This window comes from Dermacentor andersoni, chromosome 1 (assembly GCF_023375885.2).
Source record: "Dermacentor andersoni chromosome 1, qqDerAnde1_hic_scaffold, whole genome shotgun sequence".
Taxonomy (NCBI): domain Eukaryota; kingdom Metazoa; phylum Arthropoda; class Arachnida; order Ixodida; family Ixodidae; genus Dermacentor; species Dermacentor andersoni.
In genome coordinates this window covers 17623701-17640291 of record NC_092814.1, presented here as the reverse complement: position 1 = coordinate 17640291, position 16591 = coordinate 17623701, and the positions used below count along the sequence as shown (strand labels likewise).

Sequence of the window (16591 nt, the reverse complement as noted above, 5' to 3'; positions counted from 1 at the left end):
GGTTAGGAATTTAATTTTCTCGAAACCGGAATTTTCCTGAAATATGCAATTCATGATATTGACCTGTCCAGCAGATCGTGTTTAGTCCGCCACCACGAACTATTTCAATGGAACGCCGATACCGTGGTTATCGCAAACGGCGCTGGGCAAGAACGGTTTACCCTCGCAAAATGGCGTCTGACAAGCTGAGTCTCAGTGCAGTGCACAGCCGTGAACCGGTGCGAGTTCATGGCAGCTTCGCGTTGTTATGATTTTCACGGAACGCAACCAACAAAGATTATTCCGTTCTCGGCGGGCGTAGCAAGAAAGTACAGCTGCAACGGAAAAGGAATGGCACAAGTGAATCATGACCGGAGCGAAAAAATTGCGACACGCGGCGCTATTGTTGCCGAACGCGCTGATAGAGAGATTGCCAGGCATATTCCATTTTCAAAGCGGGGGTGGTCGTCAGAAAGCTGCCCATCCGAAAGCTTGCATTTTAAATGATAGTTTATGCGCTGCTTATCGCTAGAATCATGCGCCAACGTTGTCGCGCACATGACTTCATTTCTTTTTCTTTTTTTTGAGCTGGCGTTTTGGCCGGCAGCATTTTCTTAAGCGAACGTTTCCCTCAAAGCCCGCAATTTGCTGGACGATAGACTGTCAAAGGCTGTCAGCGCTAGTGAAGATACAAGGGACCATGCATGAACATGCACATTCTAGAGATGAGTTTACTTTTTGGCAACAAATGATCGCAGCACAGCTTGAGCTCCAAATTTTGTCTTTAATTTTCAATGTCCTTAACATTATAGCACAGAACGTGAAATAAAGAAAAGTATAAAATGAATTGACAGCTGTCAATAAATTAAGAAATCCCTTCCAGGCTAGTGGCTTAGGTGACGGGCGAAAGCTCCACCAGCCATTACGACATTGCGTGCCCGTGCGGGCAGTGAGGCATAGAGTGTGCTCGCAATACCAGGCAGGCCCTGGAGTCGCGTCCATTCCTCTTGCACAGCCTCCCAAAGCAGATCTTTTGACGCTCCGTGCAGTTGCCGTCTTGCCAGTTGCTGCTTCATGAGGCCCCACACATTTTCAATAATATTGAAGTCCGCTCCTTTGGGAGGCCATGGAAGCTCCTGAATGCACAGCTCCTCAAGCCTCTGCCGCACCATCCTTAAAAAGAGGAAAAAAAAAAAAAGGACATTTTGAGATCATAAAGCCTGGGAAGCTTTTTGCTTAGCAGAAACATAGGAACAGCACATGGGAGTTATGAGGGTGCAATAATTGAAAGCTAACGCTGTTGTGCATAAGCACCGCGGTGCATTACTCTTAAATACCGAACGAAACCACTCGTTCGGAAAAAATAACAGCCTTAGGGCTCGACATTTTATGAACAGAAAAAAATTATAGTGACAACTTTTCTGAAGGATCAGCCAGAAAATAACGTTGTAAGTGGATAAAGATAAAAGTTAAATGACAACAGTCACATGTTCATTAGCCCCAAAAGGCACCGGTAGAATGCCCACATCATATAGGCCTCAACTGAGAATATTATATAAAAAAAAAACAGACTCTTAGTCCTCCATTTCAATGCACTAATATCAATTCATAGCATCCATTTACAAATTGTGAGCAAAAAGTTTGCCAGTTCTTTTGTGCGAAGTGCATATAGGTTGCAAGTAATTATACCTGCTTGTGTGGATGGGGCTCCTGTCATGCTGAAAAATGAAGCATCCATCCGGAAACGGGCCATCCAGGATGAAAGGAATTAAGTTCCTTTCGAGTGTGTCTGCATAGGCTGATGCTGTCAGAGCTCCATCTATCCGGATGAGCGGCCCAAGCCCTTGGTATTGACACATTGACGGATCGTCGGCCGCTAGCAGCGACGTGTTGCGTATACTCGGGTTCAAACCTGTAACAAAAAACAAAGCTCACGTGTTGCTTGTTACGCAGAAGCTCAACAGTTTTTTTCAGAAATTCGCGTAGTAGGATTTAAATGAAAAGTAAACTCCTTAGCAACAGGTTTTAAAATATGCCAGGCGTAGAGAAATGCAATAAAATGAAAAGACCACCGCAGCAGCTGCCATAAACATTCGGCCATTTTGTTCTTAACATATGTGAGACGAAAGAACACGTAGGCAAGCGCTGCTTCCCTGTCCTTTTATACACGGAAGCACATGACCTACCGGGCACAGTCTGGCCGCCAGACACGGCGCTGTTGGTCCCACTTGCTGCTGAAGGTAGATTCGTCGGTGAACACTACATTCATCCATTCTTCAGTCGTCCAGAAAAGATCTCTTGTGGCAAACTCCAATCTCAGCGTCTTGTTTTGTCGCGTCAAAAGTGGCCTCTGGCAAGACATTCTACTGCGGAGCCCCACTGAACGAAGGCGTTCCCTTATAGTAGTAAGCGATATCTGAAGGCCGAGCTCCTGCCGTATCTCCTTGGCTGTTATAAAAGGGTCGCAACAGGCAGCGGCGACAATCAATCTGTCTTCTTCTTCGCTGGTCCGTCTTGGGCGCCCATCTCGAGCCGCGTCTTCAATCCTTGCCTCTTGGAGGAAAGCTCGAACAATCCGCGTAACGCTTCCAAGCGAGCACCCAACCTCCGCAGCAACTCTCCTCCTTGTCCGCCCAGCTTGAACAAGGGTTAAAGTTTGGACCCTTGTTTCCTTGTCGATTCGCGGCATCCTAAAGTCGTTCTGGCAAATTTCATGCGAACTGCACCTGCTTTTAAAGTCTTGCTGTCGTGTGACGTAGGCACTTCCACACGCTACTTTTGACAGTGCATCCATAGAGAAAGGGATTGAACAAGAGCGGACACTCGGCGAAAATTGGAAACAGGAAACACGTCACGCTATAGTATTAACACCGACAAATTGGGGGCGCGAGCATCGAAAAAAAAAGAAGAATGTGAAATGAGATTAACAGAAATTGTTTTATTTTTTTATTCCTTCCCGGAAAAATTAAACATATCTGCGTATAAATTAAATTAAACTTTGCGGCTTACTTCCGTTGCCTAGCGACAGGCGAACCGGCGAATGACGAGCCAGATGTTTGCGTCTATCGTCAGACACACCGCCGAAGCGAGAGAGACCGGCCGCGCATCCGAGCGTTGGACTGTTCGGGCACCCGTCTGTCTGCCTGTTTTCCTATTTTGGGATTTAACCTGGTTTGGTGGCCTCTCGGCGAATTATTGCGTTCTTTCGGAACTTCGACATGGCAGCACTGCACTATTGGACTACGGCAAGGTGAGAAACTTTGTTCGACAGTCTGCGACGCACTTCAAGCAATTAGGCTTGAAGGCTAAACCCCATTAGCGCGATCTTGTGCGCGACAGCGACGAGCGACGGGTTCGCGCGACGGATCGGGCCGTCGCTTGAACAGATCGCTCGGTTTTGCAAATCTAGTGTTGAATTCCAATGGCGGAGTCGGCGCAAGTTTTTCTGCTCGTTTCGGAGCAAGTTTGTTCCAATGGCAGAGTGAGGGCGGGAGTGAAGTGTTCCAATGAGAGAGTCGGAGGGGATTTAGAGCGGGAGTCACTCCGTGGAGCAGAAAAAGCTGCTCCGCCAAAATCGGCGGAGTGGACCGGAACTCTGCGTGACGTATTTCCTTTACCACGTTTGTCTGCTAGGAGGCGCCACCGGTCACGACTCGCGAGGAAGCTAAAGCTGCTGCACGCTTGGCGAGATATCCATTCCGCACTTTAAAAAAAACAACAGGTGAACGGTGCTGAAGAGACAAGTGACCGGTGCGGCGGTGCTGGGAGCAAACAGCGGAAGGAAATGACAACACGCAAGGTATCCTGGGTAACTCGGTGATAGAACTTCTGCTTCCGCCTTGCTCCGGCGGCGCAGGTTGTGTTCCATTCGCGGATCTGGAGGCGTTGCTCTGCGCCAGAGTCGAGTGCTCGCTCGCGGAGTCCGTCGGCTGCTCCGACTCCGCCATTGGAATTCAACATAGAATTCGTCGCTCGTCGCCCGGAAGTGCTATGAGCGACTAGCCAATAGCGCAAAGCCGGAACTGGATGTGCATAACTCCAGTACTTCCGATTGTCGCACGGAACGAGCAAACGATTGAATTTTTATACGTGCGAGGATAAGAACCTACTGCAAGACTTTCAGGAATAGTTATGCTGCTTTTTACAGTAAAATACATCAACTTAAGTTAATAAAGCACGCGTCACGCTAGTTTCGGCGCCTATATTGCTGCCCTCATACCGGCAACACTGGGGAGACGTCGCTCGAAGTCGTCGCTCGCATGGGGTGCAACTTGTAGGCGACGAGCGAACGCGACAGCCATCTCCATCGCGTCGCTTGTCGCTGTCGCGTGTAAGATCGCTTGCATGGGGTTTATACTTGATGCCCGGCACCTAGGCTAGACTTGTGACGCAGTTAACGAAAAACAGCGTGGTCGTCGTGGAGCAGTTAATTTGAATTAATGAATCGTACTGGGAGATGTTTGCGACGCTTCCTATAAGCCCCAATATTATTTTAACTAATTTCGGTAGTTTTTGGGCACGCTAGTCACACAGGGTGCTGTGACGCAGTTTTGCGTGTACTGAATTTTACTGCGACAAGTTTTGGCGCTTTCTCTGACTGCCAACATTATTGAAACTAATTTCATTACTTTTTGGGCTACTTTTCGAGCGCAGTAGTCGCGCCTGGCGCTGTGACCCGGTTTGCGAAAATCAGCTCTGCCGTGGTGCGCGGTTTCGCGCTTTAATGCACTGACAAGTTCATGGCGCTTTTCTTTCTCTGACGCCCAACATTGTTGAAAATTATTTTCGGTACTTTTATGTTATGAGGCCCGCTCGCCGCGCCTGTTGTGACGCAGCGAAAAGCAGCTCGGCCGTGGTGACAAAGTTAGTTTGGCGCGTACTGAATCTTACTCCGACAAGTTTGTGGCAATTTTTATGTCCTCGCAGCAATTTAAGCCTTCTTTCGGTACCCACGCTTGTCGAAAACGCGACGAGCAATCGTCAAGAGTGATAACACGGGAGTGCGTTGTTTGCGCCTGCAGAACGCACAAGAGATAAGCCAAGGAGCTCAAACGCCAGGAACTAGTAACTCGAAAATTCTGTCTTCTGAACGGCACCCACGCATTTTGTCTTGAGTGCGAGTAGAAGGAATTCTGCGAGCGTCCAGCATGCTCTGGTTGAGAGCCTGTGTTGTGGCCACCTCTGTGTATTCGTAGCGTACTATCGCGTCGGTTTAGCCAAGTTCGCGAAACGCCCCGTTGCCCGCGCATTCGTGCTATTAAAGTGCAGGAAATAAGTATTGGGAAGAGGGGAATGCTTGGAATTAGAATGTGTTTGTGGTATGGCTTGGGATGAGTCGGGTATTTTCTACGCCGTGTGTGTAAATACGAACTGCTTTTGTTTGTAATGCCGCCCACTCACCGCTTTCGCACGCTTCGCCTCTACAGGCATTCTTACATGTTAATACCAAAATAACGCTTGTAATTTTTTCAGCTCACGTCGTCTGGTGGAGCTTCCTGCGGAAACTACTGCTGCTTACCTGGTGCCACAACGTTGGATGAATGCACAAAAAGCCCGCGACGAGCATTTACATAGAATAAAATAAACATTAATTTTTCCTTATTTCACAAGGTGTCTTGCGTCTTTATGAAATTGCACGTGGCACATATTCAATGGAGGCTTGTGAAGATCGTTCGCAATAAGTTTTACTTAATAAAATGATTTGCAAATAAATATTTAAAAAATAAAAGTAAATAAACATTTGCTGCAAAAGGAAAAGAAAAAGAAAGAGCGGAGCCGGCGTGACGCGCACCAGCTAGTATTCAAAACGCGCGCGCACAAAACCGAAACCGGAAGTGTGCTTCAGGTTTTTAACACCCACGGCTTGGTGCGCTGCAGTCAATTCGGCCGCTGGGCTCTATGGGAGTGTCCGCTCTTGTTGTATTCCTTTCTCTATGGTGCATCGCCTAGCAAATCTTTTAAAGGAAAGCTGCGATGAAGATGCCGTCGCTCGCAACGCCAGCGCAAAAAAAAAAAACAAAAAAAACGAAATTATGTGCGCAGCTACATCGGCGCATGGTTCGGCCGATAAGAAATGCACAAGCGTGTTTTTAAGATGTTGAATATCCGATGGGGCAACGTCGGGATGGGCTGCTTTCTGCCGGCCACCCCCGCTTTGGAAATGGAATATGCCTGGCAATCTCGCTATCAGCGCGTTCGGCAACAATAGCGCCGCGTGTCGCAATTTTTTCGCTCCGGTCATGATTCACTTGTGCCATTCTTTTTCCGTTGCAGCTGTACATGGTACAGCCCTCTCGCTACGCGTTTCTTGAGGGGGCATGCTTTTCGCATTGTTCCCGTCTAGCCGCCTCATATAGAGCCGCAAACTGGTTTTTTTTAGCGAACCTCGTCGCCCTCACAAGTGAGTTACTCCAGGCTTCGCTTGAAAACGTGACTCACCTGTCTCACACATGAAAACACCGCCGCAGCCGACGTTCACGAAACCTTCCCGCTGGTACACGAAGCGGTGATTTTTTCTCGATGGACGGATGGATGGATGGCGGCTACACCCTTTGTAACGGGCGGCGGCTGGCGCCACCTAGCCTTTTGCTCCCCCTCCAATTTTTTTTTCCTTTCTTTATATCCCCTTCTCCTTAAACTAGTTTTCCCTCCCCTCCTCCCCCCAAAATAAATATCTAAAAAAGTATAGAAAACATTATCTCCCCGATTTATGGTATTATCTCTCCCTTGACTTCCTCCACCAATCCTCTAGCCTCCCCTTCGTTACTGCCACTCTTTTCTCGTCTATTTGCCCTCGTTCCCCAGAAAAACCTAATGCTCCTTCCATATCTTCCCTCTGCCAGAGTCGGGCGAAGGTCTGTGCATCTCAGCACTATATGCTCTGTGGTCTCCATTTTGGCTCCACAAGCTGTGCACAAAAGGTCCACGTCTTCAAATTTAGCCCTGTATGTTTTCGTTCTCAAAACCCCCGTCCTAGCTTCGAATAATAGTGAGCTGCCCCGCGAGTTATTAAATCTCCCTCCCAAGTACTGACCGAGCCCAGTGCTGCTTAGCTTCGGGGATCGGACGAGAACCGGCGTATTCAGCATGGTTTGGCCGATGGCGAGTTATTAAATAAGAGCTCTCTCTTAATCTTCTGTTTTTGTGACCTATACATAGATAGCGCTGGCTTTCCGAGCATTCTTTCTTCCCACATTTTTCTTTCCGTCTCCTTCACCTCCTTTCCCACACTAGAACCACGTTGGACCCCCTCCCTCGGCTGTAGGTATCTATTCCTCAGCTTCCTCGTTCTGAGTGTCCACTTTGTGTTCAAACTTTTCATGTATAGATATTTGTACACTTTTCCTGCCCACCTTTTTTCCTCCAGTGCTGCAAGTCTCTGTTCATATTTTAGCTTACTTATTGCCTCTCTACCTTCGAATGACGTCCATCCCATGTCCCCCTGCACTCCCTCAATAGGGGTGTTCCGTGCGCTCCTAAGGCCAACCTGCCTACACTTCTCTGTCTTGTTTCCATGCATGCCTGAACTTCCGATTTCATGCACAGTACTGAATTTCCGAATGTGAGGCCAGGTACCATAACCCCTTTCCATAAGCCCCTAACCACCTCATACCTATTGTAGTTCCATAGTGCCTTGTGTTTCATTGCAGCCGAGTTCCTTTTCACTTTTTCAATGATATTTTTTTTTATGTTCTTCCAAGTACTTTTTGCCCTCTTTTAGCCATATGTCCAAATACTTGTATTTTTCAACATGATCTATCTTAGTGCTTTGTATTTCCAATGGTCCCCTCCTTTCTTCATTGTATACTATTATCCCAGACTTCTGTCTACTGAATTGCAGTCCCAATTTTTCTCCCTCCTCTCCACATATGCTCATTAGTTCCTGTAGCCCTACTCGGGTGTCAGCAAGCAGTACAATGTCATCTGCATACATCAGTCCGGCTAGTACTTGAGCTACCTTCTGCCCTTCCAGCATATAGCTTATGTCGGTTCCTATTGTGCTCTGTTCTAGTCTCTTTTCCATTTGGCTCATGTAAATCATAAAAAGCAGGGGCGACAATGGACAGCCCTGCCTGAGACCTCTCCTTATTTTAGCTGGCTTTGTAGTTTCCCCCTCCCATGTTATCTCTACCTCATTATCTGTATAAACTTGTTGTAGGAACCCAATCACCTTTCTATCTAGACCATATTCCCTCAACTGGCTCCATAACTTTTCTTGGTTTACACTATCATAGGCTCCTCTAATGTCTAAAAAAGCTATCCATAGCGGTTTCTGCCTGGCTGCCGCTATCTCTATGAACCGTGTTATAAAAAATAAATTATCATCTAGCCTTCTGTTCCTTCGAAATCCATTCTGCAGTTCTCCCAAGATCTCTTCATGTTCTGCCCATTCCTCCATTCTCATTTTCACCATCTGCATTGCTACTCTATATATGACTGATGTGACAGTTATTGGCCTGTAGGATTTAATGTTGTCCTTGCTTCCCTTACCTTTGTAAACTAATATCATTCTGCTTGATTTCCAGTCCTGTGGAACATCTCCCCCTACTACTATTTGTTCAATAAGTTGTCGTAATTTAAATTTACTTTTCTGGCCTAATATGCTTATCAATTTCATAGGTATGGCATCAGGTCCTGTCGATGTTCCCACGGGGACCTTGTGTTCAATTCTGTCCTATTCCTTACTTGTCATCCCTCTGTTCTCCTCCTCTAATTCTGTCCTGCTGTTGCCATTGTTCTCCATTTCGCTACCCACTGGCTCTGTAAATGCTGCCTCTATTGTTAACCTAATATATTCCTGAGCTTCCTCTCCCTCTAACTTTGTTCCTTCTGGTGTGGTCAGTGAGTGCTGAGCCACCTCGGTCTTCTTACTCTGTTGCCTTATGTGTTCCCAAAATTTCTTAGAGGCATTTCTGTCTTTTTTTCGTATCTCTAACAACCACTGTACCCCAACTTTTGCTATCTTGGCTTGAATTAATGCCAATGCTTCTCTTTTCATTGCAAGGTAATCCTCCCACTTTGTCTCCACCTCTTCTGGTGTGGCTCCCCTTTTCTTTGCTGCTCTGTGTTTTCTGCACGCATCTTTGCGTTGCTCTATGGCCTCCTTAACTTCTCGGTCCCACCAGCTTTTCAGTTTATTTTTTCCCTGCTTACTTCCTAGTTTCCTAATCTGTCCCTTCTCTAGCTCTCGTTTAAAAATACCTATTAACTCGTCGTATGTCCATGCCCTTTGCGGTTGCTTGGATACCATGCTTTCAATGTTTTTCGCTACTTCTTGTAGCTGCTCGTCATTCAATTTGCTCATACCTTTCCTCTCTTTAGTTTCTACCAGTAGTACTGTCCTTCCAAAACTGATTTTGATTCGTTTGTGATCACTCCCCAGGCTTTTTGTACCTTCCTCATCAATTTCCATACATCCCAACCGTTCATACAGCTTGTGGGACATTAAGCAGTAGTCGATTGTTGAGTGGGTGTTATTTCTTTCCCATGTTATCTTCCCGTCGCATTTAATTTCAGTATTAACTATTACAAAATCATGAGCCTCACAAAGATCTAACATCTGCCCTGTTGCATCTGTCGCCCCGTCAAAGTATTCCAAATGTGCATTCATGTCCCCTAGGATGATTATCTCCCGTTTCATAGCTAACTCCCTGATGTCCTTGGCCATACATTTGAAATGTTTTGCATTCTCCTCTTTTGACTCATTCCCCGTTTTCAGATACACAACTCCCAGGATTGTCTCAACATTCCCTACGGTGCCCTTGAGCCACATGTGTTCACTGCAGCTCTCCCTTACCCTTTCCCAGCCTGTCCCTTCACTAGCGCCGCAAGGCCTCCTCCTCTGCGTTCTTTCCTTTTTCTGTTGCACCCTACCCAGGTGTATCCTGCAATGAATGGTGGCTCTTCCTCATCTCTTAAATGGGTTTCAGCAACTCCATATACCTGAAAATTTTCCGTTTGTAATTGTTCTTCTATTTCGTCCCACTTAATGTGATTTCTTCCCCCCTGCATGTTGATGAACCCCACATTTACTGCCTTCCTCATCCTCCTCCATGCTCCCGTCCTGCCCCCCTCCCCTGTCCTTTATCTTTTATGTTTTGGCCTGCAGGGTTGCCCTGCGTGCCTGCAAAAAAGCCTGAGCCCTACGACCCACCCTCGTTCCTACGTGCCATCCCGCAGATGTAGTGTAGTGAATGCCATCCGGGCCGAAAGGGGGGAAGTTTCCCCCCCGATCATTCTGTTCACCTCCACCACATCACACCTGAGACTCGCCCCAACTCCCTAATCATTACATTGGCCGCCACTACCTCTTCTTCAATGAAAAGGCCCTGTCCCCCGACCTCTGGGAGAGTACACAGGGCAATGTGCACCGCCTCAGAGGTCGCGCTTAATTTTGCCACTCCTTCTTGAATCTGTCTGTCCAGCATTCGCCCCCTATTCTGCAGGACCTCGTTCACCCCAGCGTGCAAAATTACCAGGTTTTTCCCCTCTCTTTTCATTCAGTTTGTTTTTGGCTCTCTCCGCCACAGCTTCGAAACGAGTCCCCGGCATGCATTCGACCTTCACCCGTCTGTCATACTGCACTGTTCTGAGGAGTGCTGATTGCATTCGCGATACGTTGGAGCTTCCAACGACCCAGACCTTTCTGTCTTCAAGCAAATCTTGCCTTCCTCCTGTCTCTGTCGGCTGGGTCTTCCCTGCCTCCTCGCCTTCTCTGCCTCCTGTCGTCTCATCCCTCTGTACCTGTGTCTCCCGCGGTCGCCACGTTAACGTGTCCGCCCCCCATTCTGCTCCACTGGGTGATTCTCCCGCTTCCTTTTCCTTCAATTCCTGCTGTGCCTCCCTCTCAGCTTCTCTCTCTCTCATCTCTTTCAATTGTTTTTCCAATTGCTTCCCTTTCTCTCGCTCCTCACGCCATTTCCGCTCTACAGCCTCCATTCTTGAGGCCCACTCCCTCTCGACCCTTTCCTCAAACTCTGCGCGTTTCGTTTTTTTCTTTCTCGAGTTCCTCCTTTGTCCTCGCCATTTCACTCTTTAGCTGCTTCTCCAAATTCTCAATCACTTTACACAGCCTGCACACGAAGCCGTTCCCTTCCGCCTCCGCCACGGTGTTGAATGTCGTTTCATCCAAATAACACCATCGTTCACACCTCTCACACTGGACAAGGTCCCCGCCTTCCTCCTTGGCTTTTCTAGCCGGCCGTCCCATGAATTCTCTTGTCCTACTGTTATTTAACAGTGTAAAAGCGAGGAAAAAAAATTAACTATAATAAAGACCACTGGGAATCTCTAGAAGAATAAAGAGAGCTGAATAACCAAACCAATAACGACGAATGGTGGACGAATGGACCACGGAGGCATGGACATAGAATAAAGAATAACTTTAGAGAAGGGAAACTGTACCTTCCGCAGTGGTTCGAAAATAAGCAGCGGCAGCGCATGGAACTTACCTAGGTGGACGCCAGATGACGCTGCTAAAACAGGAAGCGGAAATGCGCATTTTTTTTTAGAGCATCATTTAATATGGCCGCTTTCTGCCGGTCGTGTACGCTTGTATCCGCTCGTACGCGCCGTACTCGCCTCGGCTGCCGCGTAGCCGGTGCGTTCTAATTGCCAGGAGACCAAAGAGCCTCTACTGACGCCCATACAAACAAGCCACAAGTGAGTGAACAGAACGTGCGACTTTATTGGCAGAAGACAAGCAGTGTATGTACTGTACATTCTCGTGCAATAGCAGAAATAAAATTTGTATGTCGAGATACACTGGAATCTTTGACGCGAGCTCGTAAACGGCTCACCGTCGTCGTCACACATGGCGGTCTAGTAACGAGCGACAACCAGCGGCTCATGCAGATTGGTCAGTGTCCCGCCTGTTTGCAGCGGCAGTCGCCGTTAAAGATGAGCAACTTGCACTGCGAAACAATCGGGTGAACCAGGCATCTGCTGCCGCAGCCAACACAGCGACATGGACTACCCGGCATTTTAGCCTTAACTCCTTTCCAACCTGCACGTTACTTTTCTTTCGGAGGCCGCTAATGTGTGGCTCGCACTTGGTGTCCCACATTGTCTCAATATGGACAAGTCGCTTTAGTGGGCATCACCTTCATCAGCCATTTTTGCGGGCCTTTGCACCCAACTTCACACACGTCGGACCATGTAAGCACGTATGCCGGTCTCCGTTCGTGCTTAATCGCGGCCGAGAAAGGCAACAGGCACAATTTGCCCATGGCTGCAGCAGGAAAGGCTGAACGTGAACGGGGAGCACGAATCACGGTGTGTAAATTGGGAGTCTATGTCGCTGTGCAGATTGCAGGAGCAAATGCTTACTTCGAGAAACTGCTTTCCAGTGCAACTGACCAGGCCGCCACATCCGATAAGCATAACACGGCGACCGTAACCAAGTGAGATAACAGCAAAAATAAACGGCAATCATTCACCACATAGTGTTCAGAGAATACGTTATACATTGGCTACAAACCATATGGCAACAGTGAGCATTCACATACACGGGTCTCTTAGGATACATTCAGCCGCCTACTTACAGGCATAATGCTTGCCTTCGTCGCATGTGGTGGTCTGGTAACGAGCGACAAACAGCAGTGCAAACAGATTGGACAGAGCGTCGCACCTGTTTGGACCGACAGTTGCCGTTGAAGATGAGCAACTTCCATTGCGAAGAAATCAGGTGATGCAGGCATCTGCTGCCACAACCAACACAGCGAAATGGACTATCCGGCATTTTAGCGTTAACTCCTTTCCAACCTGCATGTTTCTTTTCTGTCAAGGGCCACTAATGTGTGGCTCACATTTGGCGTCCCACTTTGTCTCAATATGGACAAGTTGCTTTCGTGGGCATCACCTTCGGCAGCCATTTATGCGGGCCTTTCCAACCATGTGGCTATGAACTTCAAACACGTTGGACCATGTAAGCACGTATGCTTGTCTCCGTTCGTGCTTAATTGCGACTGAGAAAGGCCGCAGGCACAATTTGCACATGGCTGCAGCAGGAAAGGCTGAACGGGGAGCACGAATCATGGTGTGTAAATTGGGAGTCTATGTCGCTGTGCGGACTGCAGGAGCAAATGCTTACCTCGAGAGACTGTTTTCCAATGCAACTGACCAGGCCCCCACATCCGATAAGCATAATACGGCGACCGTAACCAAGTGAGATAACAGTAAAAATAAACGGCAATCATTCACAACATAGTGTTCAGAGAATACATTATACATTGGCTACAAACCATATGGCAACAGTGAGCATTCACATACACGGGTCTCTTAGGATACATTCAGCCGCCTACTTACAGGCATAATGCTTGCCTTCGTCACATGTGGTGGTCTGGTAACGAGCGACAAACAGCAGTACAAACAGATTGGACAGAGCGTCGCACCTGTTTGAAACGACAGTAGCCGTTGAAGATGAGCAACTTCCATTGCGAAGCAATCAGGTGACGCAGGCATCTGCTGCCGCAACCAACACAGCGAAATGGACTATCCGACATTTTAGCATTAACTCCTTTCCAACCTGCATGTTTCTTTTCTGTCGAGGGCCACTAATGTGTGGCTCACATTTGGTGTCCCACTTTGTCTCAATATGGACAAGTCGCTTTCGTGGGCATCACGTTTGGCAGCCATTTTTGCAGGCATTTCCCCCCGTACGGCTATCAACTTCATACACTTCGAACCATGTAAGCACATATGCTGGTCTCAGTTTTGAGCAAATCATGGCCGAGGTAGGCCACAAGCACAATTTGCCCACGGCTGCAGCAGGAAAAAATGAACGGGGAGCACCAGTTATGGTGTGTGTACACTGGGAGTCCATGTCGCTGTGCGGACTGCAGGAGCAAATGCTTACCTCGAGAGACTGCTCGCCAATGTAACTGAGCAGGCCCCCACATCCGAGAAATGTAACACGGCGACCACAACCAAGTGGGGCAGCAAAACCAGATTCTGCAATCTATCATTCAGTGAAGACCCAGGCTATCGAGGAAGAAGAGCAACCATCAACGAGACTAGGAATATGGAAAATGAGAAAGCTTGCATTCAAGAGAGAAGCCACCCTGCTCTGCAAGCATTGAAGGCCAAAAACATCAAGAAAAGTAAAATGGTGCATAGCAAACAGTGCGTAGGTTAATGCAAGAAACATGTCGATGTTGCATCAGCTATTTCAGGAGAGGAATTGTGCATGACAACATGCACTAAAAGGTACTGCTACAGATATGTTATGCTACTAGACAGTGACTGGTATTAAGTATCAGCGAAGAATCGGTTGACCTTTATGTTTGGATGAGGATGAATGATCTCTAACGAGAATGGGCAATGAAAAAGCTTGCATTTATAGAAGAAAAATTACACTTGGCACAAATGGAATTGACATGGCCAGGAAGCTGATTAAGGGCAAACTGATGGAACTCTTTTGGCCAGCGTCGTCCGTGCTTGATCAGAAGTTGCAGGCGCATCTGAAGACGAAGAATTTCCATAAAGTCCTTTTTGAGTTACCTGGATGACTCAGCCAATTTGTCCGCGCTGGTGGAATGGTGGCTAAAGCTCTTTTCAGTCTTGACACAGTGCTCTGCAGACTTGATATCTCATGTAAATTCTTCTGCATGCGCTTCTTTGTTCGTGGTGTAAAAGCCTTGCAAATTCAGCTCCAGCCCCTTTCTGTTGGTGTGGATAGGAGCTCCTGTGATGACCAAGGTATGCTTGGCATGGACTCTGTTGGGGCAGAACGGTGACACATGAGATACAGCACAGATTAGCCAAACTCATGTGTGTTTTCTTTTATGTTCGAACCAATTATACTGAACCATAAACATGAGCAAACATTCATTTCTGCTGCAAACAAATGACATGTATCTCAAGACTAGCAAGACAATACAGCATATATCAGGCATACTTATTTCTGAACCACATGTTGTTTACCTTGTAGTAGCAGCCAATGTCCACACAATGGCCTTGTTGTAGCAGGCAGCAGCTTCTGTTTAGTGTGTGGAGTGTGTTGCTTTATACTGGTGCCATCCTCATTACTGCATGTCTGGAACAGAAATTTTGACTGAATCAGAAATTGAAAAAAGCACAATTTTGCAAATATGAAATGCAAAAAGGTGTGACATATATATTGTAATGGTTTGCGACTACAGAACACATGCAAATATACCCTGTCTGTTCTACGGCGCTTAAGCAGCACGTTAAATAAATATTGCTATTGTCCATAAATTTATGCCTGCCTAACTATACAATGCATGTAAACAGTTTAAGTATTATTAAGATCACAAATGAGAACATTTGTGCGTTCATTTATACACTGGAAGAGATCACACTGCTGGTTCCACAAGCAAATACATGAAAGTCATGAAGCTATTAGAACTGATGCATTATTTTTCTGCACGAACGTGATGCAATGCTGCACTACTGCAAAAATAAATGCCCTACGGTAAACCAAACTGAACAGCAAGAACATTTGGAACCAACAAGTACGAAATATGAGTGAATTATCACGCTTGCAACTGTTTTAATACATTAAATTCTGTACTTTCACATCATTTTACCAAAGGATTATTCGATTTTGTGGACGAAAAAAGTTGCCGGCGGACTCGAAAATAAGTTATATATGTATATTGTTAAGGCTACCCAGTCACCTATGGCCACGGCTACAATAAGATGAAAAATGAGGCGCGCGTTCCGATATCGCTCTTTCTTTCCCGATTGTGCGTGTATAACGACAGCCTCGCAAATAACAGTTTATTTAGGAAACAGCAACGGAGGATCCCGACTGCCATATGCTGTGCAGGATCTAGTTCGTTAACTTGTCTCCGCCTGTAAGTTAATGAGACGAATATTATATAACGATTCAAGCAGCGGTGTTAAACGACTCACCGTTATTGCCGTTGTCAGCCGCACCAGAATCCAGCTCCCGTTTCGATGCAGACGTGTTCCGAATGGCTCACGACTGATACCCAACTTTCGGGCTTACATGTCCGCTTGCAAACACGTCACTTCACCCCAGGTTAAATAACGCGTGACATCGAAGCGCAATAAACTAGTTTTAGCGAAAAAGAAGCAACTAGCCTGAGCGCACGAACGAATGAATCCGTGCCGCCATGCACTCGAAAATACCGGTAAAAATTTTAAATCCAGGCCAGAGGTCACGTGAAAGATCGATGATGCTGAACGCTATTTGCGTTTATAATGACAAAGAAACAATAAACTTACTTACAAAGAATACAATATCAAATTAGCAATGATAATTTCACCCTCTTTTTCATGTAATAAACGTGCTTCGGTAATTGTAGGAGAAAGTTTGCAAAAAAAAATTGCGCTTATTACGGCGCCTCCAGCGGAAAATGTTCAAACTAACGTAAGCAGCCCGAAGTGATATTACTATGCTGGTTTTGTTAGCAGCAGCGCGCGGTCGATTTTTTCGCCCTCTGTGGCCATTTGTTGAACTTGAGAGTGTGCGGGGCCTGGCATGGACGAATGGTGATTGGTGTTGATGGCAGTACGGATGAAGAACAAAAAGCACGGTAGGTGTCTTGGATAAATTCTGTTTTTATGCATAAGAAACACGCCAAATTTGGGCGTATAATTATTATTTTGTAAAACGATTGAGCAG

General features: G+C 46.8%; 2 long non-coding RNA genes across 2 annotated transcripts; one reads left to right on the top strand and one right to left on the bottom strand.

Annotated features, from left to right (window-relative positions):
• The first annotated feature begins 3141 nt into the window (after nucleotides 1-3141).
• On the top strand, nucleotides 3142-5588 carry LOC126546070 (uncharacterized). Its single transcript, XR_007602507.3, has 2 exons — nucleotides 3142-3229; nucleotides 5452-5588. It is a non-coding gene; the product is annotated as an uncharacterized lncRNA (long non-coding RNA).
• A 6057-nt stretch (nucleotides 5589-11645) lies between these two features.
• LOC140215550 (uncharacterized) lies at nucleotides 11646-16317 on the bottom strand. Its single transcript, XR_011892424.1, has 3 exons — nucleotides 15856-16317; nucleotides 14902-15013; nucleotides 11646-14694 (listed from the first exon to the last, which is right to left on the bottom strand). It is a non-coding gene; the product is annotated as an uncharacterized lncRNA (long non-coding RNA).
• Nucleotides 16318-16591: the final 274 nt, after the last annotated feature.